Raw genomic sequence first — 21596 nt, 5'->3', positions numbered from 1 at the left:
GTCAATTCCTATAAATGAAGAAGTATCTATACCACTTGCTTTGATAATCCAATAGGTGATGAAAGGCAGACATTTTGATTGACAATTTCCCTGTTGCTCAAACTACAGAATTGCATCTGGGGGAAAATTATCTTGAAGTTCCAGCTGGGAACTGACATATGTAAGTATTCTACCAACAGAAACTTGATCACTACTTCCTCTCATCATTGATCTGGGAGGATGAATGATCCAGAACCATGAGCAGCTCTTAGGCAATGGCCAAAAAGGAACATTCAGAGGCCAAGATAGCCAAAGTAATCGTTTACTGCATTATATCCTTTTCTATTAAACTTATTACACATTCTTTTCCTATGAGGGAAAAAAATTATTTCTCATATTTATTACTTTTCTCAATTAGTCATATCGAAATTTTTATCAAGAATAGCAACTGGAAGTCACTAGCACAGCCAAAGAGGAAGTTAAGCATTGTGGATAGGAATGGGGGCTTTCCCCATCAGACTAGCAGGGTTTATATTTCCTCTATAATGTATATGTACTACATAGTATCTAACCTTAGAGGGTTGAGGAATTATAATTTGTATACTTAATAGGTATCTATCTTATAATTTGGGGAGATTAAATGAGTTAATACTGTAAAGCTCTTAGAAAATGGTACCTAGTACATAGTATGCATTCAACCTTGATTTTTTTTTTAATACATAAAACATCCAGATGACTGGTTTAGAGTCTAAACACGGTTGACCCTTGAACATGGGTTTGAACTTGTGGGTCCACTCATATGTGGATTTTTTTTTCAGTAAATACAGTAAATTCAGTAAATACACTAAATGTATTTTCTCTTCCTTATGATTTTCTCAACATTTTCTTTTTTCTAGCTTATTTTAAGAATACAGTATATAATACATATACAGAATATGTGTTAATCAACAGTTTATGTTATTGGTAAGGCTTCCAGTCAACAGCAGGCTATTAGTGGTTAAAATTTACGTGTGGATTTTTGACTACATAGGAGATCAGTGCCCCAAACCTTCATGTTGTTTAACGGTCAACTGTAATGGAATATTTTTGCATTCTAGGTTAGTGGTTCTCAACTGTGGGAAATTTTGACCCCTAGGGGACATCTGGTGATGTCTGAAGGTGTTTGGTTTTTTTAAAGACTTTATTTATTTGAGAGAGAGAGAGCATTAGCAGAGAGAGGAAGAAGCAGATTCCCCATGGAGCAAGGAGCCCAATGTGGGGCTCAATTCTAGGACCCTGAAATCATGACCTAAACCTAAGGCAGACACTTAACCGACTGAGCCACCCAGGTGCCCCGAAGTTATTTTTTTTAGGATTGAGGCGAGAAGTGCTGTCATCTTGAGAGTAGAGCCTAGGGATACTAGTAAACATCCTACAATGCACAGGACAGCTCTTCTCCCCCCAGTTATCACACAAAATGTCAATAACACCAAAGTTGAGAAATCTCATTCTATGCCCATTTACCTTAGGAAAACAAATCCTGCAGGAGTTAAGTAAATGCCTTTTCATGTCAGTTTTACATTAATTGCTTTGATGATTTCTCTATCACTGGAAGCACAAATCAGGCATCTGTAACAGATCCATTTTACATAAACACTGGAACATATAGTAAATATCTTATCCATATTAGCATATTTTATTTTTAAAAACAGAATAAAAATATGGTGAAGAGTTGTTAAGGAGATTAGTTCCACAGTCAATTTGGATTCAATTTAAACACACTGAATCCCAGCTCTGCTATTTACTAGCTGTGCAACCTTAGACTAGTTTTTAGCTGAGACTTGGGTCTCTACTTGTTAAATGGATGAAATAATAGTTTCTAACTTACAGAATTATTATGAGTATTAAATAAAATAATCCATACAAACCACTCAATACTATGTCTAGCAAGAAGTAAATGCTCAAAAAATATTATCAACATACAACTTTAAATGCTGGTTAATAACAGATCTGTCTTTGGCTCATAAAAAATAATTTGTATATACTCAACACTACTGACTCATACACTTAGAAATGGTTAAGATTATACATTTTATATTTTGTGTTTTCTACCACAATTAAAAAAGAAATAATTTATACTGCCTCCATAGAAAGCATCATAGTATTGTGTAATGATGAGGAAAGTTGTATAATAGTATATAAGAAAATAGCACTTCCTTGCCAAATAAGAGTATGTCAATAAACACATACTGTCCTGCTATGGACCAGATTGTGCAATCACCACCCCCCATTCATATATTGAAGCCCTAACTCGCAATGTGACTTCACTCAGAAATAGGTCCTATGAGGAAGTGATAAAGGCTAAATGAGGTTATAATGGTGGGGCCCTAATCCAATAGGGTTGGTGCCCTTCTAAGAAGAGCTAGAGACACTAGAGTCTCTCCCTTTGCCATGTGAGGACACAGTAAGAAGAGCTCCATCTGCAAGCCTGGAAGAGAGTCCTAACTAGGAACCAAATTAGCCAGCACCTTGATCTTGGGCTTCCCAGACTCCAGAACTGTAACAAATATATTTCTGTTGTTTCATCCACCCAGTTTGTGGTGTTTTGCTGAAGCAGCCCAAGCAGACTAAGACGATTCCTAGTAAATATAGTTCATGGTAGAGAAACTTAAACAGAAAATCTGGATGACACTTGGTGTGGTTGGAAAGAACGTGGTAAGATTTTGAGGAAAGAAGAATGAGCAAAAAAGAAATTGGAGAGAGAAGCCAAGATAGGGCATATAAGCAGAGATTAAGGACAGATAAATACTGAAGGGAAAATATTAAATTGAAAGGGGGAAGTAATCAGATAAGAAAAGTGCTGTGAAGAAAGATGAAAAAGGAATGGTCTTCGGGAAAATAACTCCTCTCTCTGCCCAGCTATTATACAGCATGGAAAATTTAGAGTTGGGGGAACCCTGACAAAGTAATCACAATAGCAAAAGACCAAAGTGGGAAAGTAGTCAGTATAAAGGAGGGAAAGGAGAAAGATAAATGCTATCCTGAGTGGAGAAGCCACACTTTTTAATTATTGGAAATGCTTCCATTGTGGCTGGAAACCTTCCAAATAGAAGATCACTTACTTATGCTCTGGGGGGTTCTTTGTTTCATTTTCTGTTTACTGATCATTACTATATCTTCATGTAAGTTTGAAAATCTACCATCTGGCTGAAGCCTGATTGACCAGTGAGCATTTACCATTTCAATTCAACCTCACACCATTCTTTCAACTCCCTTTGCAACCAGGTTAAAACACACACACACACACACACACACACACACCACGCACACACAGAGCTGCTTATGAATGGAATGACAAAGTTGTGTCTGTATGAGGAAACTGAAGCAGTACATTAAGGCAATTTTTTTGAAATTGAGAGAAATATTTCACTTCTAGTATGAATATGGCTATGTAGGTCAACATTTCCTCCTTCTCTGCTTCTTCACTTGTTTTTATGAGACTTTGTTTTGGGCAACCCTTAGACATATTTTGGAGGCTGCAGATTACATCTGTCTCTTTTACACTTGCAAATGGAGTTTTCAGGTCTTGTTGTTGTTGTTTTCTTTTGATTTGGGATGAGTTCCAGCAGAGAAGGAGAGTGGCAGAAGGTCCAGGCACAGCAGATCTCAGAAAATGCCAGCAAAAATACACTCCCTAGGGGAGAAGGACTTATATGGAAGAGTAATAGTACAGCCTTTGTTTTCAAAATATGAGTACAGAAATTCAATCTGGAGTGGCAAGGCCCTAAGGCATATAGAAAGAAGGAATAAGAAACTGAATTATGTGGCAATAGGTGAAGTTTTTTTAAATTTAGAGACAAAAAGGATAGAAGCAGAAGATGAGAAAAACAAATCCATCCTACAAATAACAAAACCAAAGCAAAAACTACAGCAAATATGGGAATTAGGATCACAAGAAATCTATGTCCCATAAAATACAAAAGATACAGGTAACAAAAGAAGCAGGGGGAAACAGTGGGTAGAAGGTAAGAGGTAAATATCTTGATTGCTGAATCTGTAATGACAGAGAGCCAAAGGATATTATTTAGAGCTGACAAATTAGTAATAGAATGCAAGCACATATAGCAGTACAAATAGAAACATGAGGAAGACTAGGGAGAAAAAGAGGGAAAGGAAGAGGGAAGGAGCTCATTTTATCCTTCTGATATCAAAAAAGAGTAAAGCTTATCAACAGGTGCGCTGAAAATGCTCAGATGTGCTGAGATAGTGATCCCCTAGCTCAGCTGGGAGCTGCAGGCAGAGGAAGATCCCCCACCCCACCACAGAACAGTCCCATCTAGGGGTCTCATCCATTAACCTGAAGGTGGCACACACCACCATCTTCTAGGTGTACCATGATGTGAACTCGGTTGGGAAGCACTGAATTATGGAAATGAGGATATTATATAAGGTTATAAAGATAATCATCAGGGAAAAACCATAGTTTTTCTATATATTAAAAGAACTAATCACGCATACACACAGCAAAGCAAATAGTGAACAATTCGATCTGTATAAATAATGTAACAAAATAATATGACAGAAGTCACACAAAAACATCTATCACACCAGTTAATGTAAATGAACTTCACTTACTTATTTAAAAAAATATCTTCAGATTGGACCACAAAACAAAAGCTAACTCCAGACTCTGAAACAAAGTGATTCAAGAAGGTTAAAAACAAAAGAACAGTACAGGTGTACAGGCAAATGCAAACAAAGAACACAGGACTTGATCTCATCATCAGACAAGGTAGAAGTTAGGCTGCAAAGCATTAAACATGGCAAAAGGGCATGTTCACAATGGGTTCAATTCACAATGAAGAGCAAACATATTTAATATCAAGGTAGTAATATCCATAAATATTCAGAAATATACTAGAAGAGTTTAATTCAAGTTTCTCAATTTAATGACATATTAAGATAAAAAATAACCCAATAAGAAAAAACCCCAAGACTTAACATAATTAATAAGGTAGATATAAGTAACCGGTTTCAAACTCTGCACCTTTAAAGTCAACTATACCTTATTTTCAAGTATCCCTGGAATATCTTCATATATGTAAATACATTTTCAGTCGCAAAGAAAACCTCGAAAATTTCCAAGTAAAAAATGTATAGAAAACATCCTCTGATCATTATGCAAAAAACTAAAATTTTTTTCTAAATTGGAAAACAAAAAGTCGTTTCCATCTGAAAATGTTTAAACTCTGTTAATTAGCTCTCAAGTCGAAAAAGAAATAACAAATACAAATGGGAGGATTTTTGGAAAACAATGATAATGAAAACATTTTATTTCTAAACCTACAGTAATCAGAACAAACAGAACTCCATGGAGAACTGACAACCTTGTATACTTTAAAAAAAGGATGAAAATGGGGCGCCTGGGTGGCCCAGTCGTTAAATGTCTGCCTTTGGCTCAGGTCATGATCCCAGGATCCTGGGATCAAGCCCCGCATCAGGCTCCCTGCTCCATGGGAAGCCTGCTTCTTCCTCTCCCACGCCCCCTGCTTGTGTTCCTTCTCTCACTGTGTCTCTCTCTGTCAGATTAATAAAATCTTTAATAAAAAAAAAAGGATGAAAAATAAATGGATTAAGAATCTGACTCAAGGGTCAGATTTAACTGACTGAGCCTGGGTGGCTCAGTCGGTTAAACGTCTGCCTTCGGCTCAGGTCATGATCCCAGGGTCCTGGGATCGAGTCTCACATTGAGCTCCCTTCCCAGCAGGGAGTCTGCTTCTCTCTCTTCCTCTCCCTCTGCCCCTGCTTGTGTGCTCTCTCTCTCGCGCTCACTCGCTCTCTCAAATAAATTAAAAAAAAATCTGACTCAAATTATGAGAAAAAAGAATAACAAAATAAACCAAAGGAAAAAAGAAGCAGTTAAAGAAAAGATTAATGAGTTTGGAATCAATAAAAAGAAATGCTAATAAACTTTTTGCTAATTTTTAAAGGAAAAATGCTTTTTAAAATTAAATACATTGTGGGGCACCTGGGTGGCTCAGTCTGTTAAGCATCCAACTCTTGATTTAGGCTCAGGTCATAATCTCAGGGTCATGGGATTGGGCCCTGCATCAGCCCATGCTGAACGTGGAACCTGCTTAAGATTCTCTCTCTCCCCCGCCTTTGCCCCTCTCACCCCCCTCACCACTGCGTACTCACTTGCACACTCTCTAAAAAAAAATTAATCAAAATAAAATAAAATTAGAAATCTGATCTAATCAAGATAAAAATTATAGTTGCAAAAATAAGATATAAAATGGAAATAAGAGCAAAGAAGGGAAATTAGTAGAAGAATCTTAAAGAATACTCAACCTTTTGAAAAAGAATTTAAAAATCTGGCTGGATTAAATGGTTAATTTTTAGGAAAATGTAATTTACCAAAATGTACCCAATAAGAGATAGAAAATCTAAAGTAACTAATCTCTATAAAAGAAAAAGTAAAAGCTGTCAGAGCACTACCTACTCAACCCTCACCACAACACACACACACACACAGGAAAGCACGAGATCCATAAGCTTCCAGGGAATCTCAGCCAAACTTTAAAAAAGAAATCCATTCCAATACATTTAAGTTATTTTAAATCATAGAAAATTTCCAAATATTTTTTTATAATGTGAGTATAGAAATGTCAAACCTGTCAGTGATGTCCCAAACACAAAATCAATGGTATATCAATCTCACTTATGAATATCAAAGGCAAGAAATCTTCAGGGCAATCTTAATAGAACATTAAAAGAATAATAACTGGATACCTAATGAGTTTTATTTAAGAAATGAAAGGATAGTTCAACACAGGAAATCCACTAATAAAATTCATTATATTAATATAGTGGTACTGGATTTATAATTCATTATACTAATAGTTCTATAGAGAAAATCCATATTCAATAAAATTTAAATACTTTAAATTAAAAATTTCAAAATTAAAATGTATAGATAACATGGTAAAATATACCTATTTCAGCCTAAAAGCAAGTACCATGCTTAAAAGGAAAAAACACTAAAGCATTAATTTGCCATCTTTCTGCACAAAGAATCACTTGGAAAGCTTTAGACAATACTGATACCTAGGTCCTGCCAGCTAGAGATTTTGATTAATCAGTCTGGGGTGAGGATGTTGGGATTTTTAAAAACTCCCCAGTGATTCTAATGTGCAGTCAAGATTGAGAGCCACAGCACTAAAGTCATTCTCTTTATATTCAGAAACAGAGTCACAGGTGCCTTCTATTAGCACCATTATTTAATATTATACTCGAGGTACAACTGTGCAATTAACATTGTATTGGAGGTCAATACAGTTATATAGGAGAGAATTATAACATTTGGAAAGAAATTAAACATACTATTTTTAGATTATACGGTTTTTTTGGAGGAAAAAACCCAAAAATATTATTTTAGATTAAAACATTACTGCAAACAAGAAAATTCTTTAAGACAGAAATAATATATGGCCATCTATAACCTTTACAGAACACAACAGCCAGTCACAAGATATAATGAAAGAAAATGCTAATAGCAACAAAAATGTAAATATCTAGCAATAAGCTTAAACAGAAAAGTGCAAGACCCATATGAAGAGAACTTGAAAACAAAGGATACAAAAAAGGACTTGAACTTGAAAGGCATGTTTTTTGACAGGAATGTTCAACATTGTAAAGATATTAATTCTCTCTAATGTCATTTATAAATTTGTCTTATCTCAATAAATATACCAATTTCTTTTAACTAGGCCAGTTGATTCTAAAATTTATATGGAAAAGTAATTAAGATTAGCCAGGAAAATTCTGAACAAAAAGAGCAATGGAAGGTGTGCTAACCTTATTAAAACATATAATAAGGCCTCAAGGATTAAAACCATATAGTGCATGCATAAGCAGACTAACCTGTGGAACTGAAAAGAGACTCCAGAAAGAGACCCAAATATACACAGAAATTTACTATCAATAAAGGTAGCATTTCAGTGGAGCAAAAATGCATTATTCAATAAATGGTATTCGACTAACTGGAAAAAAATTAAGTTTAATTTATAACCCACATTGTATATTATGATAAATTCCAAATGTATCAGAGATTTAAATGTTAAAAAAAAATGGAGTCATAAAGGTACTAGAAGAAAATACAGGAGAATTTATTATCTTGGATTAAGGAGGACTTTCTAAGACTCAAAATCCAGAAGCCAAAAAGAGAGAGAGGGAGAGATAAAAACTTACTGCACAAAGTTGAACACTCTTGCATATTTCTTAAATTTTTCTATTTGTTTAAGAAATTTCCTTATGCCAAATGTCCATTTTTCTACTGGAATATTCATTTTTCTCTAATTGACCAATAAAAACTTTCAAATATTAAAAAAATACTGCACAAAATAAAGAGAAATTTCTGCATTGAAAATCATAAAGCCAAAAGACAAAGGACAAATGGGAAAAATATCTTACCAAAATATTTGTAATAGAGCTAAACTCTTAATACATGTACTCCTAGAAATCAGTGAGGAAAAGACCACTAACATAAACTGGGTAAAGGATAAGGACAGTCAGACTCCGGAAAAGAGTCAAAGGACTTCACAATATGAAAAAAAGGAAGCTTATTTCTACTCATAATTAGAAATATACAAGTGAAAACTGTAAGAGAATTCTGACCTAGAGGAAATGAAATTTTATAAGAGGAAGATACAAAGATATACAGACTTGGAAAGATTCTAAAGGTAACTGTGTGTTAATTGTGAAAGTTTAAATATTCCTATTTCTGTAAATTTTTACTTTTGTACCTACTTGTTCTTCCTTTTCTTGCACTGAAGGATCCCTCTAGGGTGATTTTGAACCAACCATGAAAAGAAAGAAGGATAAAAGAAGAGAGGAGAGTCTTAATATTTCTGTGTAACAGTTGGAAAATAAAGGAAAAGAAGAAAACATATGTGGATGGAATGCAGCAGTATGGTTCATGACTATGGAAAATACTATCAGTATGAAGGAAAGATTATTGTCTGGGGCTAAGTTGTCAGCAGTAAACACAGAAGAAAGATACTGAGCTGGCCTTAGAGAGGGGACAGAAAAAGTTAGGAAGCCCAGGGCCACGATGCTGCCAGTAAGGGGCATTGGTAGTCTGGACGGTTTGGGACAGGAAAAATTAAAGTTGCTTCAGAGAGCAAGAGGGAATAGCAGACAGAATATTAGGTGTCATTGCACCCAAAACATAAGGGTCCAATCTTCAAAGGGTATCTCCATTGACGCTAATAACATTAAATTACTTAAAATGTATATTGTATTGCTTTAATAAAAGTTATCATGTGAATAAATATGTATGCTACATTAGAAAGAAAAGAGAAAAATCCCACCACTCAAAACAAATCACAGTTAGATTTTAATTGCATTGCCTCACACCATGCTGACAGGGAAAAGGCAGAACATTCCTGTCAAATTATGCCAGGAACTGCCTGATTTCTGCCATAAAAGACAGATTTTTTTAAAATGTGCAATTCAATTATTCAAAGTTCAACATACCTACTATAGTACTCAATAAATGTTGGTTGACAATCATGACATTCTATGATTCAGGTTTGGAATTTAGAGCTATTTTAAAATAAACCTTCTAATGTATAGGATTTTTGTTTCATTGTGATCCTTTCCTTCTTTAATTTTAATTTAATCATGGTCTCTTGATTTTAAGCTGGGGTGATTTTGTAGGTTTTTTTCAAGCTCCATTAACAGCTTAGAATATTGCACTTTTATTTATTTATCTGAAACATAATTTCCTATATATCCTCAATTCAAAAGGTTGACAAAGTCTCCAAAGATACCACAGATCATCTAACCAGGATTTTAAATGAAAATAAAGGTGGTTTTAGCAGCATACAATAATTACAGATCTACATTTATCCTACAATATGTTAATGGGCAACTGATTAAGTTGCAGATGTCCTAGGAGTACTCAGCATTATTTATATATGCATCTGCTTGAATTACAACTTCAGCTATTCCTCACTTCCAGCATAATGTTCCTCTATGTGTGGTTCTTATAAGTGAAGCACACTTGGCCATTTCATACTATATGTATCTTCTAGATTTATCTCTTGTCACTCTACAATTAGGTTGCAGTAAAATTGGTATTATATTTGCAGTGTCTAAATGATGACACATACTTTAACTGAACCAGAGATAAATTACTCCGAACCAGCTAAAAACAGAGTCTGGTGGAGGAAAAGGAAAGACAGGATTATCTTTGAAATTCCTCACATGCTATCTCTGACCTTTCCTATGTCAACATTTTGAAGGTACTTTTCTTTGATTCCTCCAAGATAAGTAGCTCCATGAAGACAGGGCTAGTGATCTCAGGCGGATCAGAGTAATATAGAGAAACATTTGAAATATACTCAAAGGAAATCATATTTAAGCATTAATAATTTTCTGGGTTATATAATATTAAAATAGATGTAGTAAGTACCTACTTGTGATGTCCTCGGTATTTGAGTTATAAGTACCATCTCTACACTTGTGATATTAAGCAGATAATTGACATATGGGGAAACAGAAGCAGATAATTTCCCCCAGTGTCACTGCTATAAAGGGTTGGCAAAGACAGAAATCCAGATATTTCCTTCTCCAAGGTCTAGGGTGTTGCATTCAAACCATGTTGTATGAACATAAAAGGCTAAAATATATTGAGATTGAATCCAAAATTTGGGGAAATGCTTTCATTTCTTTGAAACAGCTATGCTTTTACCTACCATCACCCCTCTCAGGACCACCATCAGGCTAATCTAGTTCCCCTCTACCTCACTTATAAATGGTGGCCTTGTGAGAAAGCCAGGGGCATAAGACTGGCATATCTGCACTAAGTGAAGTCTCTATCTTTGGACAAAGTAGTTACCCCTCAGAGCCTCATTTGCAACGTGTGGATAAAAGCAAAATGACCAGAGAGATTAAATGGAATCACATTTCTGGACTGTAGTCCATTTTCAATAACGATTTCCAACTTTCCCTCATTTCTACAAATAGTCATCTTGCTGGTTTCTTGGGCTCTAGCTTATCTTCTGCTTCTAATCTCCACTTATTTTGCATCATCATGCAGTTAGGTTCTGGAATGGAAAGAGCCCCTGACCAGGAGCTGTTGGAGTGATACATTTACCGAATTTCATGACTGCTACTTCTCTATGCACCAGGTACAGAGACTCCTCTGCAGCAAATGAATTCACAAAGCTACCCAGGGCCACTTCCAGCAATCAAGAAACCAAGGGGACCAGGGATGAAGCGGGCTGAGGGCAGTGGCTGGAACTGGGAAGTGGTGATTCAGAAAGATGTAGCGTCCTCTATCATTCAGAACTGTCTAGGTTGCAAGAGGCAGAGAATCCAAGCCAACTGAAAAGCACAAACAAAACAGGAATTTATTGGTTCATTAACTAAAAGTCCATGTGTGGCTAGACAGGGGCTCAAGGATATTTTTAAGACTGAGTTTCTCTCCCAGGTCAGCTCTCTTTTGGCACAGATCTCAGACTGGTTATTCCCCATTGGCTCAAAGTAGCCACAGCAGTTCTATCGATATCTCTTTCAGTGGAAAGAGTACACCTGTCTCTGCCTTATATTTTTATATGGAGAATAAGACTCTGATTGGGTCATATGCCCATAACCAACAGCTGTGGTCAGGGAAATGGGATGCACTCATTAGTTTAGATCCAGATCATATGCTCAACCCTGCCGCCAATTACTGAGGCCAGAGCAACATTATGTGTTGTTTATCTTGGTTCATGAATCACCTCCACTCTGCTCTGCTCTGCTCTGCTCTAGGGATAGAGCCCCATTCGGGACAGAGGCAGGGATTTCTACCAAAAATCAGAGATGCTAGATGTTGCCCACAATGCTATCCACAGGTTAAAGGCTAGAGAGGACCCTGTGGTACCTGGCCAGCTTCTTCATTAAGGAGACCATACACTTACATGCAGAAATAGTACAGGCAGAATTGACCTGAGGTGGAAAAGGGCTTCTGTATTTAAGGACCTGAGAGAAGGCCAGCAGGCCAGGGAAGGGTTAGGGACTGGGAAATGGCTTAAAATAATGTTGGGAAGATAAGAGGAGCAAGATTATGAAAAGCCTTGTAGGTTATTAAAGAGTTTTGCTTTTAAGTACAATAGGAAGTCACTGGAGAGTAAAAACGTTAATCCAGGGGTATGTTTTTTAAAAGTCGTTCTGGTAGCTTTGTAAAATTAGAGCAGGAAGGAGATATTTATTTTTCTCAAAATTATGTCTATTAAACTATTTAATTGCAGCTTTCCTGATGTATGACTCTAGGTACGTTACTTTTCTTAGGGCAACAAAAAATACTTCGTTCTTAAAGTCCTATTCATATTCATTTCTAAAATACATATTATTATAAGAAACATGGAAATACCTGACTACATCAATATATAATGTCCATGAATTATTTTCAATTATATTTGAGTCCAGCAAACATCATATTATATAATTATTCTAAAAAAGGCAAATTAAACGTGAAGCAAAAGTCCTTCTTATGACATTATCCCTATCCTTCTAACATCCATACCCAGAGAAGTCACCCTGCCCACCTGAATGGGGGTCACTTGGTGAAAAATGCAAGGGGATGTGCTTTCCTAAGTCAGCTTAGGTGCTCCTGGTCCCCAAGGCCTATGAGGGCCTTCTGCAGGGACATTAGCAGGGACACTGTAACAAGCAAATCTGTATAGCCTAGACACTGAGAGACCTCAGAGAACTATTTCAGGTTGGTGGAGCCTCAGGCTAGTGAAAATGAGCCAACACTAATGGTTTTGCTAATCAGAAATAGTGACCAAGATAAGATCTTAATTTTCTATTCCCTACACCTTGCAGTACTGTATCATATATTCATGAACTAATAATTTCACAGAACTATAGAGCCATGTAAAGCTAGGGCTAAAAATGACCCCTCTTTTACCTAATAAAGAAGGAAAGGCCCAGAGATGAGTAGATCCTTGATGAGGATCACACAGCAAGCTGAATCACTGAATCAAAAATATTTTTTAATTTAAATTATATACTCCAGTCTCTTGGGATAAGAAAACTGTGTTTATATATTTGCATGATGCTTTCACAGTCACAATTCCATGTTTCATTATAATTTTAGAATGATATACCAATCCAGAATCACTTTAAGCTAATTTCTCAACTTGGGATTTCCTGGACCATGTAGGAAGTATAAAGTTGAATCCCAAACATCTCAAAACTTGGTGCCTTAAAACAATAGTCATTTGTTTGCTGGTAGTTATGAATGCTTAGGGGAGACTTTTCCCCACCTAAAGCCTACATCAAAATTAACAAGTTTCCTGGTTTGTCTCCCTGGATATGGAAAGATTTCTCTTTTCTAGCCTTCCCTTTGACCACAGAGATGGCATTTTGAGGGCCCCACTCTTTGCAAGCTTCTCAGCTGTAACTCCTCTCCCTACATAAAACCAAAGAGTTGTTTCCATAGAGCCCAGCTACTCCTCTGGTTTCTATTTTCTTCCTGATTTTTGATCTACGCAATTTTCTTTTACCTTATTTTTCCTTCCCTTATTTTACCTAATTTCTTTTACTTTAATTTCAAGTGTACATTTGAAAGGCTGTCTGTTGGGGCGCCTGGGTGGCTCAGTTGGTTAAGCATCCAACTCTAGATTTTGGCTCAGGTTATGATCGGTCATGGGATGAGCCCCAAGTCAAGACTTCGATGGGCTCCCCGCTCAGCAGGGCGGGGGGATCTGCTCAAAAATCTCTCTCTCCCTCTCTCCCCTTCCCCCACCACACACACGCTTGTTCACACTCTCTCAAATAAATAAATCTTTAAAAATAAATAAATAATGAAAGGCTGTCTATATTTAAATACATTTAGGTACTTTGTATTGAAAAGATTTATCAGAATTTCAAGTCTGCTCACAAACTATTTTCACTCTCCCTATTTTAATAAAGCAATTGTCACTGGAATCTACCGGACATAGTGTAATTGATTGGGTCTTTCCTTTGGAAGGAAAAGCGGACACAAAAAAATAATTACTGAGTTCCCCGTGTTCACCTGAATTTAGAAATGCTTAGGAGGCTGAGCAAGAATCCTGAAGAATTTTGAAGAATCCCTGAGGATATGGGATTGGCCATTTTAAAGATCACAGGAGAAATGGTCTCCTACTGGGAGAGTATCTAAGAAACAAAACTCCACAAGTCTTAATGGAGTATACTTTGCCCCTCCAACCACCACACAGAAATGGGCCCGAATCAGAAACCTATTGCTCTATAACTTAAACACCCCAAAAACTGTGGCTGAAAACAAGAATTACTTTTTACTGACATTTCTGTGGGTCACAATATTGGCTCAGTGGGGCAGTTATGCTGGTTTCATCTGGAGTCACTCAGGCGACTATCGTCAAGCAACAGACTCAGCCTGTTTGGTCTCAGATGGCCTCACTCGTAACAATGGTGGATGGTGCTGGGCCTGTATCTCCAATCTACTAGCCCTAGCTCTTCACGTGCGGGTGAGCTCCAAAATCAGCAAGAGAGAGGGGCAAGTGCCACCAATGAGTGCTTTTCAAGCCTCTGCTTGCCTCACATTTGTTAATGTCCTATGGGCCAAAGCAAGTCAAATGACCAAACCTAGAGTCAGTGTGGGAGGGGATTTCACAGTTCAAATACAGGCAGGTGCAGTCCCCTAGGGGGCGTTACTGAACCAATCGAGGTACCTCAGGGTCCAAGAGCTGAGCAAGGCCTAATTAACAGCTTTGCTTTATACAAGGAGCAAGAGCTTGGTGAAATCCTGGCTTCACCTGTATGTGATCTTAGATAAAGGGCAAGTCTACCCTCTCAAGGCTTCAGTTTCATCACAGAGAATAAGTGTTTCACAGGATTGTTGTGAAGTTTAAATAATGTAGGTTTCTGCCACAACATGCTTTAGTTGACCTCATCCAAAAAATTATTTTTTGTATTGACCCTGCCTCTGCCACAGGATTTCACCTTGTTACATTCTTTTTCCTTTGCTGCCTTGAACATTTTCATTAAAGGGACATTCTGCTTTAAAAATCATATATTCCCTCTGTAAAATACAAATGAAGAGCAATATCGAATCCTATAGACGTGGAAAGAGTGGCTCATCTTCCACTGTTCAGCCCTCCCTTTTCATTCTGCTCTCTCCTCCTCAGTGAGGGTCCAGACTTCGTGTCCACTGCAATACACTGATGAGACTCAAATCTGCACATCCATTCCTGTCCTCTCCCATTCAGACTCATTGCTCACTGCCTGATATTCAGCTCTGCTTGGATGTCCTAGAGCAGCGGTTCTCAATTTGTAGCATTTACCAGAATCACCTGGAGGGCATGTTAAAACCCTGATTGCTAGGCCCCACCCCAGAGTTATCATCAAGTATTTTTGGGGTGGGGTCTGAGAATTTGAATTTTTACTAAATTCCCAGGTGATGCTGATCCTGCTGGTCTGAAGACCACACAGTGGAACCACCGGCCTAGAGGCACTTTAGTTCAACTTGTGCAAAAACCAATGATCACTCCTCTTCTGAATTTCATATAATGGGCAATGGCATTGATCCAGTGGACCAAACTAGAAACCAACTGGAATTACGGATGCTAAGCTGTCAAAGTATGACTTCAGTCCTTATCAATTTCATTATCTATTAAACAGAGCCACCTGGTGATAATCTCAAATACCTTTTGCCTTAAAATACTTTGCCTCCTCATTTCCCATGATTGATGCAGAGGATTATGTAATTTTGTCATTCACCTGGCCTATTGATAAAGTAGAGGAAACAAGTTTTGACCCTGGAATCAAGGTGTTTAATATTAAAGTCTGTGGGTGAAGTATCATAATATGCCAAGGAAAAGATAGGAGGGCTCTTCCGAGTTTAAAAGTGAAGGTTGCACTAGGGAACCAATTTCTCCCATCATTCTTTATAATTGTACTCTACCTTCTACCATATTGCAAGGGTTACAGTGTTGACAGGGGGCTAACCCTTGAACAAAGCTGATTCAGACTTACCTTTGCAAAACTAGGCTGGAGGCGTCCATGCCTTAGTGCCCATGGTGTCTAACCAAGAAAAGTATAAAAATCTCCCAAATTTCAGAAGCCAGATTTTTCTACAAGTTTTCCAACTTGTAGAAAAGGAAGTCCTGGGTCTCTCTCAGCTAGGATATTTTACTAGTTTCTCCTAACTACTTTCCCTGTCTCTACTTTGACCCCACCAGTGACAAAAGGTCACTCCCTTTAGCATTTATAAGGCTAGTCCTTGCCTACAGGAAAGCACAGCCAACAGTTTGTTGTTGAAAAGAAGTTGGAGTCAGGGTACAGAGGCCCACTAATGCCAGTCAAAGTATTCTGGCTTTTATCCTGCAGGCAATAGGAAGCCATAGAAGGTTTAGCAAAGGAATGGCATGTAGGATTTGTTGTTACTGTTTTCACTTTGATATTAGCATAAAAGGTATTCCTGGGGTGCAAAGATGGGGCAGGGCAGTAGCAGACCAGAGACAGGGAAGCTAGTTAGGAAGTTGTCTTGACAGTGAAACTAAGAGATGATAAAGAGGAACTGAATAGTATCTACTTTTCAAGAAATGTCTGCTTTGGTGGTGGTGGTGCTGGCAGTGGTGGTGGTGGTTGAATATATGATCCAACTTAGGAATTTTGAAACTATGTAAGTCCCAGCTGGTATTATTGTTGGGATGATGAAGATATAAAAGCCTGGGTCTTCTCTGGCCTCTTGACTGAGATGAGATCATCCCGGGTTGCTAACTGTATTAGCATTTCATAAGCTGTTGGGAGAACTTGGGCCATGAGCTGAGGCTGAGCTTCCTAAGTCCCCCAACATCCAGGATTAAATCAAATGCATCACAGTGATCAGCATGGCCTTTGGGCTTGTCACACTTAACAGCATTTCCTACCTCTCTGTCCTGAGAATTAGATCTTCCCTATGGAGGCAATCATATGCATTTAACACTGGTATGATAAATTCTTTCTTATTTGGTTTTTAAAATTAAGAGAACTGAGCAAGGCAGCAATTCCAAATTGTGTGAGGAAATGTGATAATGATTGGCCTTGTGGGATCCGGCTCATTTTCTCCCACCCCTGACTCCCATTCCACCTTGTTACCAGTGAGGTTCTGGGCATCTACAATCAGTACAGCTGGGCAGAAGAAGCTGAAGTTAAAAGTCCCATAGGGCAATTTTTTGTTTTGTTTTGTTTTCCAGCACTTAAACTCTCAAGACAATTTTATAATATAAAATAAATTAGATTTAAAATACTAGCCCTAAAGCAATTGCAGAGCACAAAAGAGAAAAAAACCAGCAGAGCCCACAGAGGCCTCGCCTATAGTACATGCCTATTAAATATTAGACAATCTAAATCAGGAATCATAAATTCATAATAAATAATCAGGACTATAACAAATAAAACTCATAGTCCCATGTGGTTCATTCTTTGTACTACATAAACTATTTGAAATTTTATTAGGTATCTCAAAAGACTAGGTGTCAAAGGAAAATGTGCAATTTATTTGAAGTAGAAAATCTTGAAACTTCTCTCTCCAGGACTACTTTTTCAGTGTCCTCCACATAGAACACAGCCTGCCCTCAAATATTTCTCCTTCCCCCTTTCAACATCTAACCCTCAAACATGCTGGCTACTATCATGTGCCCAGTCTCTCTGCTCCCCCCACCTTTCTCTCTCTTCTCTCTCCCTTTCTAATTACCATTTCTTTCAGCTTATTATGCATTTCCTCTAGCTTCTCTGGTTTCTTTCATTTAGAAGGTTCTCCTGCTTTATTTTTTACCTGGATTCTGTACAACAAAGAAGAAAATTCTTCTCAGAAGAAAAAAAGGCAGAAGGGGAGATTGCAAGAACTGAAATAGTGATCATGTTTGTCCCTGTTATACATTAATATTTTATTCCTGGTACAGGAGAAACCAAGAATAATATGAAATATATTACTAACTGACTACATCAGAATTAAGCAGTGGTTAGGAACAAAAAGAAAAAGCTGTGTCCAGATTCTGATTCTGCCATTTACTCCTTCCCTAGGCTTCAGTATCTACATATGCAAAACAGTAATAGGTGCCTTAGAATTGAATTGGATAATTCATGTAAAACATTCAATAAAGTTCCTATAAACTTCTATTATAATTACTAATGAATATTATGAATATTTTATTATAATTATTCATACAAATATTATGAATATTTTATGATTATTCATTCTTATCTTAGGGGAAAATAGTCCATGGGGAACAGGAATCCAGCCCAGAACAATCCTTCCCATTGGCACAAGACATTTAACAATCCAGAAAACAAGTTATTTTCCATCCTCAATGCTAGAGAAGCAAATGTCATTTTTCCCATTGTCATAAAGTATTCCTTCCTTCTCTATGGTCGCATGCTCAGTACAGTTCCTTGCAACTCAATACACATCAATGGATTGACTAAAGGACAGCTGAAGCATCGAATATCTCAGGGACACTAGATAAGAACCAGTAGCAAAGAGCCTGCAAATATGCCTGGTGATGGAAAGAAGTATTTGCATGTCTTTAGTCACTCTTGGACCAACACTGTCACGGTTGTTTGAATGTGAATAGTTCACATGAGTTGTCCTTCCCTATCAATTGGCAAAATAGGTGGTTTATTTGGTCATTCATTCATTGGACATCTGTGATCTCCCATTGTGGGCCAAGCATTGTGCTAGGTGCAGGACTCACAGACAAAAGGGTAGGGTCCGAACATAAGGGAGGTTTTCTTCAGCAGGACAGAGGTAGCATAGACCCGTGCTTCTCCAATGTGAAGATACTTAGAAATCACCTAGGGATTTGTGAAAATGCAGGCTTTGATTTAGTAGCTCTGGGGTGGGGCCTGGAATTCTACATTTTTAACAAGCGCCCAGATGATATGCACACTGCACACTAAGGTTGCTTCTCAAAGTGTAATCTTCAGACTAGTAGTATGTGTAGGTTGTCAATTTAAGGATGCTGGTGCCAATTAATCCAGTTGAATTAGCTCCCTTCTGTTATTTTGTAAAGATTCCCAAGCACTCATAGCTGTGTATATCCAATTATATATAATTGGATCAGAGGGAGGAATGAGAGACGCATATATGAGAATGGCTATCATCGTAAGGAGGGAAGAACCCAACCGTATCAGATTTGTTTGACCTTCTGAAAAAACTTCCCAAAAGCTCAGAAATAGCAAATTCTCGATCCTAAATGTTTCCCTGTCTCTTCATGGGCTGCCTTGTTGAGGAAGGCTAGAGGTGGAGGAAGACAGTGGGGAGAGCATGGGTACCATACTGTAGCCAAATAGATGCAGAACCAGGCTCTGCCTCTTCCTCCCTAGGTCACTCAGCTCAAATGAGGAAAACTCATGCTTTAATCTCTAAATCTCTAAAATGGGAATGCTTATCACACCTAATCAGAGGCTTATTGTATTTCATAAGATGATTTGCACAGAGCACCTAGCACAGTGTCTGCAGTGATCATTAAATGCTATGTGTCCTAGCAGTTTTGGGGTGGAGTCTTTTGGGTTTTCCACATACAGTAACAATAAAAAAAAAATTAAATGCTATGTGTCATTATTATTGTTATTAATAAAACTGGGAGCCTTGATAAATATTCTTTATCCGTGCTTTGTCAAGGCACACTGGAGAAAGATAAGTCTAAATTAGAGCCCATACTTGGACTCATGTGGTTTTAAATCAGACCTGTAATGTTGTGTGAGCACAGGTGTTTTGTAGTTTGGTTTCTCTGCTAACACGAGAAAAAAAGATGATCAAAAAGAAGAGAGAGAAAACAATCACTATTTGAAAGTGAATGAAGGGCGCCCCCCTCCTCCCCAGGCCTTTTTTTCCCCTTACTTTGACATCTCAGTGTGTTTTTTTCTTTTAGCTGTGAGTTCTGGGATAGGTGATAACTGCCAGTAATAGGATTAGCATTGATTTCTTTAGCAAGAACAGAGATGTGGCAGTTCCAGCCATTTCCTGAACTGCCAGCTTTGAAATATCAAAAAAACAGAGAGAAGAAAAAAGAAAAGAAAGAAACGAAAAGAATGAAATCCGTGGGTGCGTGGGGTGGGGGGGATACAGCTTTTAGAGAAAAGGAAGTGTGTGTGAATTCGCCCATGCATGTCTGTGCGTGGGCATATGGACATATATGTGCACACAGAGGGACACTGGAAAGCTCAGACACGTGGAGATCATGTGAATGTTTTGTTGTTCCGTGATAAAGGATCAAAAGCTCTGTTTCTGTTCTGCTTCAAAAAAGGTTTTAACATTCATTTGGCTTTCTTTTTCTCTCACTTGTGAACACATTTACCGGCTGATCTTTCATAGTTATCCTTGAATCCTGACTTTTGTAACCTTGAAATTCAAACAAAGAAAAGAAGTGTCTCAGAGAAAGACTGCAGTGCCCCCCCCCCCCCAGACTCATACCCCCAGAACTTCATTTCTCTGAGACTAAGTCTGCAGGAGACCAAAATAAGGGTCAGTTTCTCCGATTCTCAACCAAAGCGTCTCCTTAAAAATAGCTGGTGGAAGTCTTCACCTCCCAGCCAGGGGATTGAGGGTCTGCCTGCTTCCCCAAATGTGCCAAACACAAAGACAAATGGGGGATGAGACACAACCCAGCAGTTTCTGGTGCTGAAAACAAAGAGGAAGGAGCAGGGGGCAAAGGGTGGGCTTCATTGACGCCTTTGAGCTACTTTGAAAGCAAAACTAGCGTAAAGCAGTGTGAGGTCAACATATTGGGTCAGTCACATAAGTCAGATCTTGAGGCTCAACAATTTAGAAATAAGGAATTTCCTGAAGGAAAGAAGTAGAGGAAGGGGTACTGAGAGGTGGTTCTCTTTGATGTCTCCTTGGGTTGGATACATAACTAAATCAATACAAGTGGGGGGAAAAAGGAAACAAATCACTTTAAGAAGGAAACCTATTAAACCAGTTGATTGAGGATTTTACTTAGCAAATTATTTTTATCAATTATGATATCATTTATGACGATTATCATTATCAGCTACCATTAATTGAATAGGAATTATGCACCAGGAACTCTATGAAGTCCCTGTATGTACTCTTTCACGAAAGAAGATAGTGTCTATTTTACGTCTTGCAGATCAGGAAACTTAAGCTCAGATGAGTTAAGTGACGTGCTCAACCTCACACAGCATCGAAGGAATAAAGCCCGTATTTAACCCCAAATCTGGATGATTCCAATGTCCAGCTTTAAGAACACTATTAACTCAGTGTAGTCACCACCTTTCCTTTAAGGATATTATATTTCTACTTGCTGAGACACTATCTAGTAAGAGCCACTTCTCCATATTCACTTATTCATTCATTTACCAGCCAATCGGCATTGCTGGGGCACCTGCTATATGTCATCCACAGATGGATGCCACTGAATTCAAGGATGAATCAGTCAAGGTCCTTGACACAAAGTGTTCAGAGCCACATGGAGTAGAGTAAGCCAAGGACAGCACAGAAGAGAAAATAACTTGAATAGTACCTTCACTAAGCTGGGGTTCTACCTGAACTTGGAGATTGAGTATGAATGCCCAGAATTTATATGTCATAGTAAGCAATTTTTTGGCTGATTCTAATCAGCAGCTTCAAAATTCCT

The sequence above is a fragment of the Zalophus californianus genome, chromosome 1 (genome assembly GCF_009762305.2).
Source record: "Zalophus californianus isolate mZalCal1 chromosome 1, mZalCal1.pri.v2, whole genome shotgun sequence".
NCBI lineage: Eukaryota > Metazoa > Chordata > Mammalia > Carnivora > Otariidae > Zalophus > Zalophus californianus.
Note: the sequence above shows the minus strand (reverse complement) of the source record.